Here is a 15,556-nt window from a genome sequence, read left to right as displayed (position 1 = left end):
TGGGGAGTGGGTGAACGGCAGTGGGAACAGTAAAAAGAGGTGGTGAAAAGCAAAAAGCAAAAGAGGTGAAAAGTGGTGAAAGGAGTCAAAAAGCTCAGAGAAAAGGGCACGAGTGAAAAGGCAAAAGAGAGTGGCACAAAGAGGCGAAAAGGTGAGAGAAGAAATGAGGCACAGAGAGACAAAAAGAGGAAAAAACAGGAAAGATCAAGAGTGAGCACAATGAAAACATGAGTGAATGGGAAAAAGGAGGCACAGAGAGACAAAGAGAGGCAACGGCTGGAAAGAGCATGAGTGAGAGCAAAGAAAACACAAGTGTAAACGCAGAATGGGGAACACAGAGACAAAGAGAGACAACACTTAAAGAAGAGCAAGAGTGAAAAGGTGAGCGGGAGAGAGTACGGACAGAGCAAGAGGTCAGTAGCGAGAAAGCCGCGCTGGGTCCCAAAGGGCCTTCACTGGTCGGAGGACCTGTCCAGGTAAATGGGGAACTGGGCTTGAGCACCTGCTGACTATAGCCTAAAATGTTCTGAAGGTCCTAGGATAGGCAAAGACATGCTGCTATTTTTATAAAATGAAAGAATTTTATTGAGGACTCCAAAAAACAGTCCTCAGTTATTGTACGTGGCATCCTGACAGGTCGTCTCTATAAACCAGCTACATCAGGCAGCTGTTGGTTACTGCCATGTCACTCCACTAAACAAACATATTGATTGTACCCTTTTGGTCTCTAAAAACAAGAGAAAATCAAAGGAGAAGTGGTTCCTTTTAGTGCACACACATACTACCCATTTTCCATGAACCTTTATGCATTTCCACAGACTGGTGTGGAGTGGGGGAAAGGCGCGCTACTGCGCCAAGTGTCACCACATTCCTTTGCATGGACTTCACTAGGACTGTAGAGACGAAGCAATAAGCAATAAGTGCTCACCACTTACTTTCAGTATGATAGAACTGCTCCTGGGCATAGTGGATGCTCCTTCTCTCTAAAAAAGTAAGACTCAAGAGTGCTTGAGGATGAAGGGCGGGGAAGCATGAGTGGGCCTCTAAAGGGAGAAGGGAATAGGTGATAGGATGGCAGGTAAATAAACGAGAGATTTTGAAAAAGGATGCGAGCAATAACAAACACCAGTAAAGTGAGTATTTATATCCAGATGCCATAATTACAGTGTCTCCTTTTAGGTCTGACTTGATTGGTGCGTTAGTGACATTCATGACAACTCTTTGAACATACAGCTAGGAAGAAAGAAGTGTTCTGTGAACTGGAGTAATGCATTTTGTGCAGAATTTCACAAATCACTATTGGCATACTGTCTGGCATTTCATCATGTCAGACCGTCTTCTAAGTGGGCATATAATGCACTGAGTACCACTTTCAGCTGTTGGTTAAGCAAAATAATTCACTTTACACATTGCATTACATGTTGACTTGAATGCAAAATGGCACATTTTGAAGAGTTCCTGGGGTTTTAAGTTTTATTTGTTCTGTCCTGATCTCAGCAGCAGTGAGAAAAGGGAAGGTTCCTCTAGAAAATGTAGAACACATTAGTGCCAATCTTCCTAGAGAATATCTTTATTTTTAATTGTGCTTTTCCCTGTCCTGCTGGAGTAAGTGTCTGTAACTTCCTCCTTTGAATGGTGGAAGTGGTAGTTTAGTTGAGTTTAAAAGACTGCAACTAGGAAAGAGTGTAGAGGACATCCATCGCCTTACATGCTGGTTAGGCCCCACTCATCCATTGAGCCATCCATCTATCCATCTGTACCTCTGCAAATATCCATCCATCAACAGTATTCATCTAGCCATTCCTCTGGATAAGCACACCTTTGCATGTGTCAACCGTCATATTGATCCAATTATTCTTATTTGTTATGAGTTTCAGACTGCAACCCCAGTCACTATCCACATCTACAAAGCCCTCCTACATACCATTCCACCCCTACTTTCATGCAAAGGACCCTTCATTTTAAACACATTGCAACTCTGTGCTAAGCCTCAATCTAAAGCACCTATAACCCTGTATGCCACTACCACACATTGTAACGATCCATACTTCCTAAAGTCTCATATACTCTCTAAAGCCCCACACACCCTCTCCCTCTTCTCCCTAAATCCTACTTCCACTCTTTGCAAAGTCTCATTATTGGCAGTGCAAGTCCTCTCAACCCTCTATCATACTATCCCCCTACACAACCCTGCTCTTCTTGGCACCAAAAGCAAATTTTATCATTCTTTCAACACTCCTCTCCACCAATATGCCAACCTCTTCGCCTACTCACTCTACAAGTAACCCTCCTAACAGATGTATAACCCCCTCCAACTTCCCAGAGACCCTCCTTTAACACTCAACCATACTCCCCCTCCTTCAACATCAACACCACCCCATTCCTTCATGTACAAATCCAACATCTCAAAGTAGTACACCACTTTTAGACAATACTACTCTACAAAAGCAAACTCAAACACTCACAATCTTTCTCTGTAAAACATCTCAGACATTTAGAAACACCCTTCACTCCCAGAACACCCATGCATATCCACTATACACTGATTGTCAACATAAACAACAGACATTCTTACCTTTTCTGTCTCACAATTTCCAGGCAACAAGGACACCAACTACTCAATCCACAAATACACAAAATCACTAACTCACCTTTCTATCATCCATTGCAGATTACAGAGCCGGACACGCATGCATTCATCATCCCCCACTTGCAATCTTGCATTCACTCTTCCACCCTCATCCATAAATTAATTAACCCACCCATTTATACCCATTTATCTCACTTAATGGGGGATATGGTGTCCTGTGTGTATAATAATGAGGAACGGGAAGTGAAAATGAGAAAGGAGAGTAGTGACATGAGAGTGAGGAAATAACCCAACTACTTATGTACACACTAACTAATCCATCCATCCACCTATGCACTCATTTAACAATCCATCCAAATCAAAACATTAATCTATCCAGCTTTGCCTTCAAGCTCATGTATCCATCAACCCATCAACCTATCCACCCATTGATCCATCCTTCTATCCACTCATCTACATTCATTCAGCTATCTATGTATGCAAACAAACTAATCCATATAGTTTTTTACATATGTGCCCATATGTGTAATGTGTGTGACTGTAGGCATGCTTGTAAGTGTGCGGTCCGTATGCACATATGAGCCTCCATGTATGCTTGTGTGTCCTTTTACTTCTTAGATCTTCCAAAAAGAATCAACGAGGCAAAATCTCACTTTATTGAAACCGGAGAGTTACTAGATCCATCTCAACCAGGCTTCACATGTTTTGACAATGCAGAGTCAGTGCTTCTTCCTGACTCTAAATCCCTCCATGATTTCCTCGATCAATGTGGCACAGCAGTTCTGATCCTTCTGGATTTCAATGGAGCCTTGACTCAGTGTCTCTTCCACTGTGCTTCACAATCTAAATAAGTTATGGCTCCAAGGCCAAACCCTGGCATAGTTTTCTTACTTTTTTTCTTTTAGGTCTCAGGCTGTTCATCTTCCTCCTTTCACTTTCTCCCCGGTTATTGGAGTGTGGGGTTCCGTGGAAATCTTCATTAACCCAACACTCTACAAACCATTATTTTTCTCCTCTAGCCAACATAATCCAATCATTTAGATTCCAACTAGTTTCTTATGCTGGTGTCACACAGATTATCATCTCCTTCAGGAATTAACTTTTGGCCAATGCCACTCACTTTAGAACCTGTATATAGGAATTGGCCTCCTCAATGGCAGACAGTTCATTGAAGTTGATTGGGGATAAAACAGAGGTCATAATCTTGGAGGACCCCCTTCTATCTGGTCCTGAAATAGGCCACCAGAAGAACTAGGTCAACTTCACACCCCCTCCGATTCAACAAAAGAATCTTGGTTTCATGCTTGATTTCCAACTTCATGTATTTCTCAGATCAATAAACTTACCACATTAAGGGCCTCATTATGACATTGGCGGTAAATGGCGCCTGCTGCCACAACAACGGCCGCCAACATACCGTTGCTGTGGCTACCAGCCGCCAACCTTATTCTGACCGTAGACGGAATACCGCCAGAAGGCTGGCGGTATTCTGTCGATGGTCATGGCGGCGGACGACGGTAAGGTGGCGCTGCTGCCAGCAGCAGTGCCACGCCAGAAAAACACCACCTACTGTATCATGAGCCATGATACGGCCTGGCGGTGTTTTGCTGGCAGACGCTGCTGCTGGCAGAAGCGCCACGTCCCGTCTCCTGCCGGAGGACCCCCTGCAAGCAGGTAAGGAGGGTTCTCCGACAGGTGAGAGGGCTGGGGGGTGTTGTGTGGGGGTGTGTGTCTGTTTTTGTATGCATGCATGCAGGTGTGAGTCGCTTGGAATGCGTGTGTGAATGAATGAATGGGAGTGTACGTGTATGTTGTGTGTTGTGAATGCGTGTGTGCTTCAATGTATGTTAGTGTGTGTTGCGGGGTGTGGGTATGTATGTGTGCGTGCGTGAGTGGATGTGGGTATGTGTGTGTGTATGAGTGTGTATGTGTGCGAGGGCGGGTGTGTGGATGTCGGGGGGGTTGGGAGAGGGAGGGGAGAATTTTGAGGAGGGTGAGGGGAGTGGGGGAGACCCCTATCAGTTCCAGGAAAGGAATTCCCTGGCACTGATAGTGCCTACCACCATGGTTTTCGGGGCGGTAGATTTGCCACGAAAACCATGGCGGTAGGTGGGGTCATAATCCCGAGGGTGGGATTGTGACGGCCGCCTGGCTGGAGACCAAAGTCTCCAGCCCGGAGGCTGCTACCACCCTGGTGGATAGAGTGGTACATTGGCAGTTTGGCTTGAGCCAAACCACCAATGTCATAATTTGGGAAAAGGTACCGCCAGCCTGTTGGCAGTACCTTTCCCCAAATTACCACCGTCCGCCAGGGTTGTAATGACCCCCTAAGCTTTTTTCACCTGCATCTATTGCGAAAAATTCTTCCTTTCCTTTCTGTTGAGCATGTAAAGTTGGTAGGTCAATGACTAATACTCTTTTGCATGGACTACTGCTATTCAGATTATTTAGGCTTTCTTCTGAAGCTTTCAACAAACTTCAGCTTCTGCGAAAGAATACCGCTAACTCTCTTGGAATTCCTCCTAGTCAATCAATCTCTACTTTGGCTGGAAAAGCTCTGGCTATCCAGACATGTGTTTTTCCTTACCAGCCAGACAGAATCCTCTTCGGGTTCTCTTGGTTTCACCCCCAGAGTACATAAGGATCACTTGGGAAGGAGTTTCTTTGCTTTTCTATCATCTAAGCAATGGAATTCGCTTTCTCAATGAATCAGAGCTGAATTCAGCTATCTGGCCTTCAGTAAGAAAATCTTGACATGGTTGTGTGCCTAACTCTTTTGTTGCCAGAACATCCTTGATAGAGCACTGTCAAACCCAATTTGAGTAGGTGTTGCACTTTATACATTTGCATCCTCAGATGAGTCACATCAGACCTTGCTTATTGCAGGAGAGCCAAAGCATATGTCAACCTTTTTGCAAGAGCCGGTAAGATTCAAATGATTAGTTCATGTAAAGTTTAAACCCAAAACCTCAGGTTTAGGTGTCTTTAAAGACTACTTTCCAGTCTTGTGAAAAGTAAAGAGAAATGGAGGAACGTCTAAATTCTCCTCGCCTGTTAAAATGTGCAAAGTAATGGATAATTTGGTTACCTTAGAAAATGGTCAGACATGGAACATGGACATGGTTGTGAGTTGTTAAAATCCTGAATCAACTCATGAACTTGTTAAGGATATGAGAGACAAGGTTTCGAACAAAGATATACCTATGCAGAGATGTAAAGTACCTTTGTAGCATAAAGATTATGTAGAAGGATAGTATTTTACTTATCACTCAATAGAAAGGAAATATTTGATATCTTCACTCTTGTATATTTCTTTCTTTAGTATCACCTTTAATATTATCACCTGGTATCGTCCATGTCCCCATCCTGAGCTCATGTTTTTTACCTTCCCTTCAAAAAGGAGGCCCTACCAACATTGTATATTAACAGATGGGGCAGTTATTCTAGCCTTTTTGTGGGTAATGGTATTAATGTTCTCTGAAATAAAAACCCGTTTCTCCACCTTTTGAGTTCCACTGCCTGCTTTATCTAAGGTCTTTTAATTAAATGCAGTTTCGTAACGCATCATGACAGATGTAATAATGGATATTGTTCCTGCCAACCTTTACACTTTTTATTGTAGTTCTCAGCCCTTTCCTTAATTCCAGTGGTGTATAGAAAGGCTGTTATATAGATTGTGTTTCTCCTGACTTCTGGTGCCAGGGATTTTAGGTTTTCCCTGATGGGCTTCAGTCCAAGTGCCAATAACCTTATTTCACTGTTCTCCAAGGTGTGTGACTTGTGAATAAAAGCTTTGGAGTAGATTTGACTTTAGTACTCACCAAGCTCCAATTCACCTAAGGCCTACATGGTTTCCTTTTGATGGAGTAGACACTTATAAGACAGTTGCTCATCTTAAGTCTGTTTTGTAGACTGGAAATAGATGTTTAGAAATGAGATAGTGTCTTGCGAAGTTTTACATTAAGGTTTTGCATAGGCTCTAGCATAGCGCAAAGCAACTCATAGCACTGTATCAATTTCTTAACCACTATAAGGGCCCATTGTAACAGCACAAAACTGCACAGCATCTCTTAAGTGCCAGTGCAACGCTTAGTAAATCAAGGCCTGGGTTGCTAAAGAATTTCGTTCCGCTATGTTATTACCCAGTTTATTCCAAGCCATCACTTTTTTTTAATTGCGGAGACTAAGACGACATAAATAGGCTTCTTCCTGGGGTAAAAGGCCTCCACAAACTGATCCCCATCTCCGAATATCATCCTTAGTGCTAAGAGGGTAGTGGGCTCACCTCAGTGCAGGAAATGAGTGGTATCCAGTCAGGTCCCGGATCTAACAGCTATTATTCAGGGCATCTGGCCTTGATCCACTGAAATATGCAGAATTTATCCTGCTGTAAATTGCGTACACCTGACACGTTCAGCAGCTCCTCAACATTGTCTGCTTTCTGTTCTAAGCAGCAACGCGCAGGCGATAACAGGCTTGCTGATTTCAGTGCTAGCTGGGCCCAAAACTTAGGCCTAATTTAAATTTAAGAGGCTATGAGCCATCCTTTTGTATGAATATGATCCTGGCTGAGAGGTCTCTAGAGCCTATCACTTACATGCCAATGGAATGGAGGAAAACAGTTTGTTATCACTTCACAAGTACTTAAGAGAAACATTAGAAGCAGGTTTTTGACTTTGTCCAGCACTTGCATATAAGTGATATGGGTGCACTGTAAGCATGTCAGATATATCGGTCTGTCTGAGTAGTTACACAAATAATTGAAATAGCACTTAGGAATGTATTATTCTTTTAAATTCTTTCATTGCACAACTCATCCCAATGTAGAGCGTCAAAGCGTTTTACATCACACTCGCACGTTACACATTGACAGTAAATTAAATAAATGAAACGTGAAAATCAAAGTACAGGATGTCTTACACAATACAGTTAAAGGTTACAAGGTGTATATATTAAAAGCAGGTGTACAGATCCAGCCCTTACTTGTGACCAGTTCTCTGACTGGTCAAGGCCCTTTCGGACCCGACTCCAGCACTTCGAGGCTTCTCTCTCGCTTGCTCTCTCTCGCTCTTTCTCTCCACTGCTTTCTCGTCTGTGCCCTCTGTTTTGCCACTGTTGTTATTCTTTGCCCTCCTTCACCACTGTTTTTCACTGATTGTCTCTTTTTTTCGGCCCTTGCCTTTCACTGCTCTTCCTGTTATTTGGGCCTTCTTTCACCACTGTCTTTTTCACCGTTTTCTCTGTCATTTGTGCCCCTGTTTCACCACAATTCTTCACTATTTTTTCTCTAGTTTGTACTCTTGTTTCAACACAGTTTTTCATTGCTTTATCTCTCTTTTGTGCCCTTCGTTCACCACTGATTTTAACTGTTTTTCTCTTGTCTGTGGCATTGTTTTTCACTGCTTTACTATTGCTTGTGCTCTTGCTTTTCACTGATTTTGTCTTATCTGTGCACCCTGCTTTTAACTACTTTTCTCTTGTTTGTGCCCTTATTTTTCACTGCTTTTCTCATTTGTGCCCTTGTTGCCACCACTGTTATACTCATTGTTTCTGCGATCTCATGCAGCTGTCCACTTTTCTGTCATTTTCTTCTGCTTCCTCTTCTCTCATCCCCACTGGTCTTTGTCACTTGACCTTTCCTGCTCCCACTACCAACTCTTGTGCCACTCTCAATCCTGCTCACCTGCCCCTGCACATCTCCCTCGCTCCAGGACCTACTAAATGGGGGCCACAGTGCTGACAAACAACAGGATGCTCACAGTGGATGCACCACTGGCTCAACAAAGACGCACCAAAGGCAAGTCCATCTGTGCGCATCTGCACCTGTGCCCTAGTCCTCCATGACCCACCGCTACCCTGCAGTCCTCCATGCCCTCAACCTTAGCCTCGGCTCACCACACCAGCAGCCAAAGACAGCAGCATCACCCCATCTCAAGAACTGTGAAACACATTCTCTGACTTTCTCAGCAGCAAAATCAAAGCCACATACAATATAGTGCTTAAAAGCATAAAATGCCAAGCAGGGATATTTAGTCATGATAGACCAGATTCAATCCAAAAATTCAGGCAGACCTCGATGGAGCGCAGGTTGGATATAGTACCAGATAAGTCCCGCTGATGTTTTACCTTCTCAATAATTGGGCCGAGAGTCCTGTTTGAGGGGAAGACGTTTCCGGGGAGCAAGGAGAGCTTTGCTAGCAGTTGTCCGCAGGGACAAAGAGTCAGCTGGGTGTAACAGACGGGCGGTCTGGAACATCACAGTCACAAGCAGTGATACTTGCAAAGAGACAAACTTACAGTGGCTTGCGCTGATTCTTCGGAAGAGCGGTACAGTTCTGGTGCAAGCGGGCCCATTTGCGGTTGCAAAGAGCCCAAAAGCTGGATTTCAAGAGCCAAAAACTACTTCAAAGAGCCCTGGACCTGAGAAGCCTCTTGGGGGTCAGGAGCTTGTTGAAGGCAGGTCCAGGTGCTGTGGGGAGCCTGTTATGTCCCTGAGGTTCAGAACAGTAGGCCAGCAGACTAGCTCTAGGAGTCACTCTGGGGTCCTGGGTTCAAGATGGAGGTTGCAGATTCAGTTGTCCTTTCCCAGGCAAGAGGGCAGCAGGCAGCAGGTCAGCTCAGCAAAGCAGAAGTCCAGCAGAGCTATAGCTCAGCAGAGTGGCAGTCCTTGTAGCAGCACAACAGTCCTTCTTCCTGGCAGAGTATCCACAGGTCCAGAAGTGTCCAGAGTTGGTGGTGTCAGCGGTCCTGTTCTTATACCCAGTTGTGCCTTTGAAGTGGGAAAGACTTCAAAGAAAGGTATTTAAAGTTCACAGAGGTCTTCCATTCATGCCCTGGCTCCAGACTCACTATGCATATCCGGACAAAGGGGTATGCAGCCCTTTGTGTGAGGCAGGACACTACCCATTCAGGTGTGAGTGACAGCCCCTCCCTCCCATCCTGCCTAGGATGGCCAATCAGGTTGGGATGGCCTATCTATTACACCTAAGCTTCTTTTGTGTATGTCTGTCTAGAAGGAATGCACAAGCCCACCTGTCACCCCAGGCATGTATTGGAGACAGGCAGCCGGCACCAGATGGCTAAAATAAGAAAATGCCAAGTTTCTAAAAGTGGCCTTTTCAGAACCGCAATTCAAAATTCAAGTTCATAATAAGTTGCAATTTTGGATTCTGAGTCCAGAGGCACCAAACTTGACAAATGTATCTATTCGATTGTGAATTACACTTTTAAGATATAATAAGGTAATCCCAATGTTATCCTACGGGAAAGACATGCCTTGATGTAGTGAAAAATTACTGAGGGAGGTTTTCATTGCCAGGATATGTAAAACTTAAAAGTACATGTCCTGCCTTTTAAATACTTAGAACCCTGCCCTCTGGGATGTCAAGGTCTTACCTTAGGGGTCACATATGTATAAAAAAGGAAGTTTGGGGCCTGGCAAAAAGGGTTATTTTGCCAGGTTGATATGGCAGTGTAAAACTGCACACGTATGCCCTGCAGTGGCAGGTCCCTGAGACATGATTAGAGGGCTACTTAGATGGGTGGCACAATCGGTGCTGCAGGCCCACAAGCAGCATTTAATTTACATGCCCTGGGCACATGTAGTGCACTTTATTAGGGAATTAAATATTAAATATGACAATTGGGATTAATCCAATGTTACCATGATTTAGGGGAGAGAGCATAATCACTGTAGAACTGGTTAGCAGTGGTAAAGTGCACAGAGTCCTAAATCCAGCAAAAATGAGATCAGAAAAGTGGAGGCTATAGGCACAAATGTGGGTGGAAGACCACCCTACGTTCTAACAAACTGCAAGTAACAAACAGATCTCACTATTAACATCGATAACCCACTTATCTAGCTATATTATGTGAAAATCTGTGATCTGCATTTTACATGTACTTTTCAGGAAACACATTATTCCTCTAAGAGTCAAAACTGTGGATAGACAAAACATTCTTTGGAGACATAAAATATGACATCCCAGACCCGACTGGAAAAAGTATTCCGGGGCTACATTTATCCCGTCTACCACTCTTCGTACATATTTGCAGTTGTTTTATTAGTAGTTTATTTAGTGCAAAATAGAATATAATCTGTTTGCTTAGCCCCCTTATTACACAAGCATCACAGTGGTGCAAGAGAGCAAGTTTGCACCGGTGCAGCGTTCTTGTCATCTTGACCGTGGTGTACTCCATTGTACTGCAGTGCATTAGTATTTATACAGCGCTGGTGTTTAGATGTTTGGCTTATCTTGATCGAATTCATGGCTTAAACCGTGGTCATTGTCAATCAAACAATTACCTTCACCTCGAATGAAAATAAACATTTTTTTGGTGTTTCCTTATTTGACAAAAGTAGAAATTCCTTGGGCGTTCAAATCCTGAAGGCTCTCAACATGCTGCTAGGAAATCAGTGAGAAAATGTGTCTTCGGGTCTGGGTCTGTACATTATGAAAAGGTGGAGGGCTTTTCCTGCTTCTCAGGCTGTCGTCGAGTTTCAATCCAAACAAAGTAAATATGTGATTTTTTTCTTTCTGTTGGAGGGGCCTGGGAGGCTTATTTCAGCTTAGACTGCCCATGTAAATGTGTTTTTTTAAACTACAGTTGCCAATCAAAGGGGCACGCAGGGCGCATTGAGTGAATCTAATCAAAACACACTGACTCTGGTTTCTTGACCTTGCTTTCAGAGGGGAATCCCTTTTAAGAAGGTTAGACCCATTGTACAAGCAGGTAGTAAGTACGTCAGCAGCACAGCAGCATAACTAACTCCCCTCTGATGCGGCCATGCGGAGGTATCACCTTCTCAGGGAACCATCTGCTCGGAATCTCCTCCTGGGGGTCCCAAACAGAGGCTGAAGGCCACAACCCCACAGTCATTTAAAAAAAGGTTACTGTTTTTTTTAGCTAGAAAATGGAGAGGGTTGGTATTATTACAGGGTAATTCAGGCAGAGAGGTCTGTGGATAAACTGCAACTTCCTTAGGGCTGCTAAGTTTTTCACTACACCACATCCGAGTAAAAAATCGTGAATTTTGTAACAACTTATCTTTAGAGTTGGTGCAAAAAATGCAAGTGCAAAACTACTTCACGTAAAGAACACTTATATCAGATGCTTAGTTTTGCGACCAATTTTAAGACAGGAGAAAACATGAGGAAAATACAAATTAACTAGATTTCCACCTGTTTCGTGTGTGTAATTTCAGTACTTTTCTCGTTTCCTGCATACAGCTGCCAACGGCTAAACGGGGGTGAAACTTAACCTTGATGCAAATCACGAGCAAATGCTTAACAGTGTTTAAACAGGAGAATGATATCTGCTCTCAGTTTGGCACAGGCCCTAATTTACCCGTTAAGGTAGACACACAAGCAACGGGTGGTGGAAGTATCACAGGCGCCTGGCCACATTTAGCAAAGAATGGGGAATTTTGCACTGTGCCTCTGAATGGGAAAAAAAAAGATTTGGAAAGCACTTTTAGAACTGTTCACTTTCATTATAACTTGTTTCTGTTTCCAAAGCTCAAATAGATTTGCCACTTGTATCTTGAAAAAACAAATCTCAACTTGCACCGCATCCAGGTTTTCTATCAGGAGTTTAGGGCACGGCATTTGCTCTGTGACTCATTTTAGGTGACTTCTTACAGCCTAGTGTCCAGCAGTACTGTTCAGCAGCCTGGCATGCTGATAGCGTGTGATTAAATGCGGAGTGGGCAAGGATTCAAGAAGCAGTCACAATGTAACAGCAAAGCCGTATTACAAATTATCAGTCACGGGCTGTGAAATGCGCCATTTCACAACCAACTGGCCAAACCCTGCGTTTCACGAGCAATCAGTCGAAATGTCGATTTCACAACGAACTGATTACGGTATGTCCTAAAAGTGAGCAATGAGAATAAATATTGAAGATTAGATATTCATTTATTCTGTGTTCCTAATTTGTGCGAATGACAAGTTTCTAGCGTCAACCAGTATAATTAGCAATATTTGGTTTTTGTGCTTTTTGTTCAACCAAAGTGTAATTGCCCCCCCCCCCCAAGAAATTTGGTGTTTTAGTTCCAAATGGACTGCTGAATAGTTGGTAGTACAGCCATTTCACTGTACTTGTAACATCACAAATAATCCTGGTGAACACTAAACAAGCAAGTTAAATGGGAATCACTATTTGGGCCAGCTTTCTCTTAATGCTGCAGCAAAGGATCATTGGGAAAAGCAAGTTATGAGTTCCATAAATGAGCTGTCTAGCGCTACCAGACAGCTGACATAATTCACACAGGCAAGACAACATGCAGAATGAAATTGTTCCTTTATGGTATATCTTTTTCCAGGACTTACACCATTTTTTTTGTTCCTCTGATGCAAAGGGAACCCCAAAATCTTAAAAAATAAAACAGAGGAGGCCTGATTTCTGATGGAGGAAAACCGAGATATAAAAATAAATTGAGCTTGGGGCAGTGCTTAATTTGTAAAAGAATAAGTGCCATGGTCCAAAGTTTTACTCAGAAGCTCGCTGCCAGCACTATCAAATGTCTGCATGCCAAGTATCATTACGGCATAGTCTTGATTCCACCTCATGCGTCCATTTTCGTACGATAATGGCATTACTCCTAGTCCTACTCCCTCGCCTTCCTTTACATCAATGAGGCTTCCTGCCTCCCACTAGACCCTCCCTTCCCCTTTTAAAACCCCCACCCCTACCCCCTCCTGTACAAAAACCAAGCCCAAGTAACAACTCAGACAGTCCGTACCGGGAGGGCGGGAGGGAACGGAAAGGAAGGCGAGGGAGTAGGACTAGGAGTAATGCCATTATCGTACGAAAATGGACGCATTACCTCCCGTCCCTCCCTCGCCTTCCTTTACACCAATGAGACATAGCAAGAAACACACAGGAGACGGACACTGAGTTGCAAGAAGTTTATTACCCTGCACAAAGGCCACCAAAACCCCACCCCTATTACCTCATGGAGGATAAGACTCGGTGACCCAATACCGACTCCAAACCACCCAAGTCCGACAGTCTATAATGGTCGAAGGAAAGGCCCAAGTGGTGGCCCTGCAAATTTCCACCACTGAAGTCCCCTGAAGCTCCGCCACCGTAGCCGCCATACCCCTGGTAGAACGACCCTGAATCCCTTGTGGAGGAACCACCCCTTTCAAGGAATAAGCTAACAGAATCAATGATCTCACCCATCGACTTAAGGAAGCCGTGGAAGGTTTCTCCCCTTTACGGGCCGGACCGAAATTCACAAAAAGCGAATCCCCCTTACGGAAAGGAGCCACCACACGCAGATACTCCAACAAAGCCCTGTGCACATCCAATGAATGTAAACGAACTTCCTCCACTGAGGAGGGATTCGGACAAAAAGAAGGAAGGAAGACCTCCTGGCGAGCATGGAAAGAAGAATTGACTTTCGGGATAAAAGAAGGTACCGGAACAAGAACCACCCGATCCTGAAAAACTTTACAAAAAGGAAAAGAACAAGCCAAGGCTCCCAATTCCCCTAAACGGCGGGCCGAAGTAATGGCCACCAAAAATAATGTTTTCAATGAAAGATGGCATAAATCACAGTCCCCCAGTGGTTCAAAAGGGGCAGCCGTTAAAACATCCAAAACCAAAGAAAGATCCCATGAAGGAAAATAACGTACAGGGCGAGGATACAAATTAAGAAGCCCCTGAAAAAATCTAGGCATCAAACGACCCTCGTCCAGAAGATTACGCCACGGACCTCTAAACGCCTGAATAGCCGCCCACTGCACCCGCAGAGACGCCACTGACAACCCCAAATGCGCACCATCCTGCAAGAACTGCATGACATCAAAGATAGACGCGCAGGTAGGATCCAACTCATGCCTTAAGCACCAAGAAGAAAAAACCTTCCACTGCCTACTATATGAGAGCAAAGTGGAACGCCTCCTGGAAGCTAGTAAAGTAGAACTCAAAGCCACTGGCACCCCCAGACCCGTCAAACCCCTGCATTCAACTTCCAGGCCGTCAAGTGTAACCTCCTCAATGACTCCATCGAGAGGCAGGGAAACTCCAGGGGCGATGGACAAAGAGGAAGAGGCCACATCCGGCCGGACGCCATAAGCTGCAGCAATGGGAACCAATTCGCCCTCGGCCAATGGGGCGCAGTCAGGATAACCCAGGCCCCCAGAAGCCGCACCCTCAACAGAAAAGACCTGATTAGCTGAAACGGCGGGAAAGCATACAAAAGGCCCCTCGGCCAAGGACACGACATCCCGTCCACCTCCCAAGCCTGAGGACACCGAAACCGGGAGCAGAAGCGACTGAGCTTCGCGGTTTACGCAGACGCAAACACATCCAACACTGGAAGACCCCAGAGACGAACCAGATGAAGAAACAGTGACTTCTGGAGGGAGAAAAGTTGAGATGAAGGAATCAACCTGCTCAGCAGATCCGCCCGAACATTGACCACCCCCCGAATGTACGTAGCCCTGAGAGAAGGAACCCACTCCTGAGCCCACACAAAAATCCTCCTGGCCAGACTGAACAAAGCCCTCGACCTGGTCCCCCCTGTCAGTTGACATAAGCCTTGGCCACTAAGTTGTCCGTCCGAACAAGAACCGCAGCTCCCTTCAGGGACACCTGGAAATGGATCAGAGCCAACAACACCGTTCTCAACTCGCCCAAATTTGATGACCGATTGGCCTCCAGCGGGGACCAGAACCCCTGAATCTGTGCCGACCCCATCCAAGCACCCCATCCGGAGAGGCTGGCATCCGTAGCTACTACCACCGGGCTCAGAGGAGACAAAGACACCCCTACCCGAAGATAATCGGAATCCAACCACCATCGTAACTCCCTGCGAATCAATCCTGACCCCAGAATCCTGGTCATCAGAGAACCGGACCCTGGCGTCCACCTTCTCAGGAACCAAGTCATTAAGCACAGCAGATGGAAACGCGCCCAAGGTACCAGAAATATCACAGACGCCAAATGACCCTGCAG

The sequence above is a fragment of the Pleurodeles waltl genome, chromosome 2_1 (assembly GCF_031143425.1).
Source record: "Pleurodeles waltl isolate 20211129_DDA chromosome 2_1, aPleWal1.hap1.20221129, whole genome shotgun sequence".
NCBI classification, from domain to species: domain Eukaryota; kingdom Metazoa; phylum Chordata; class Amphibia; order Caudata; family Salamandridae; genus Pleurodeles; species Pleurodeles waltl.
Note: the sequence above shows the minus strand (reverse complement) of the source record.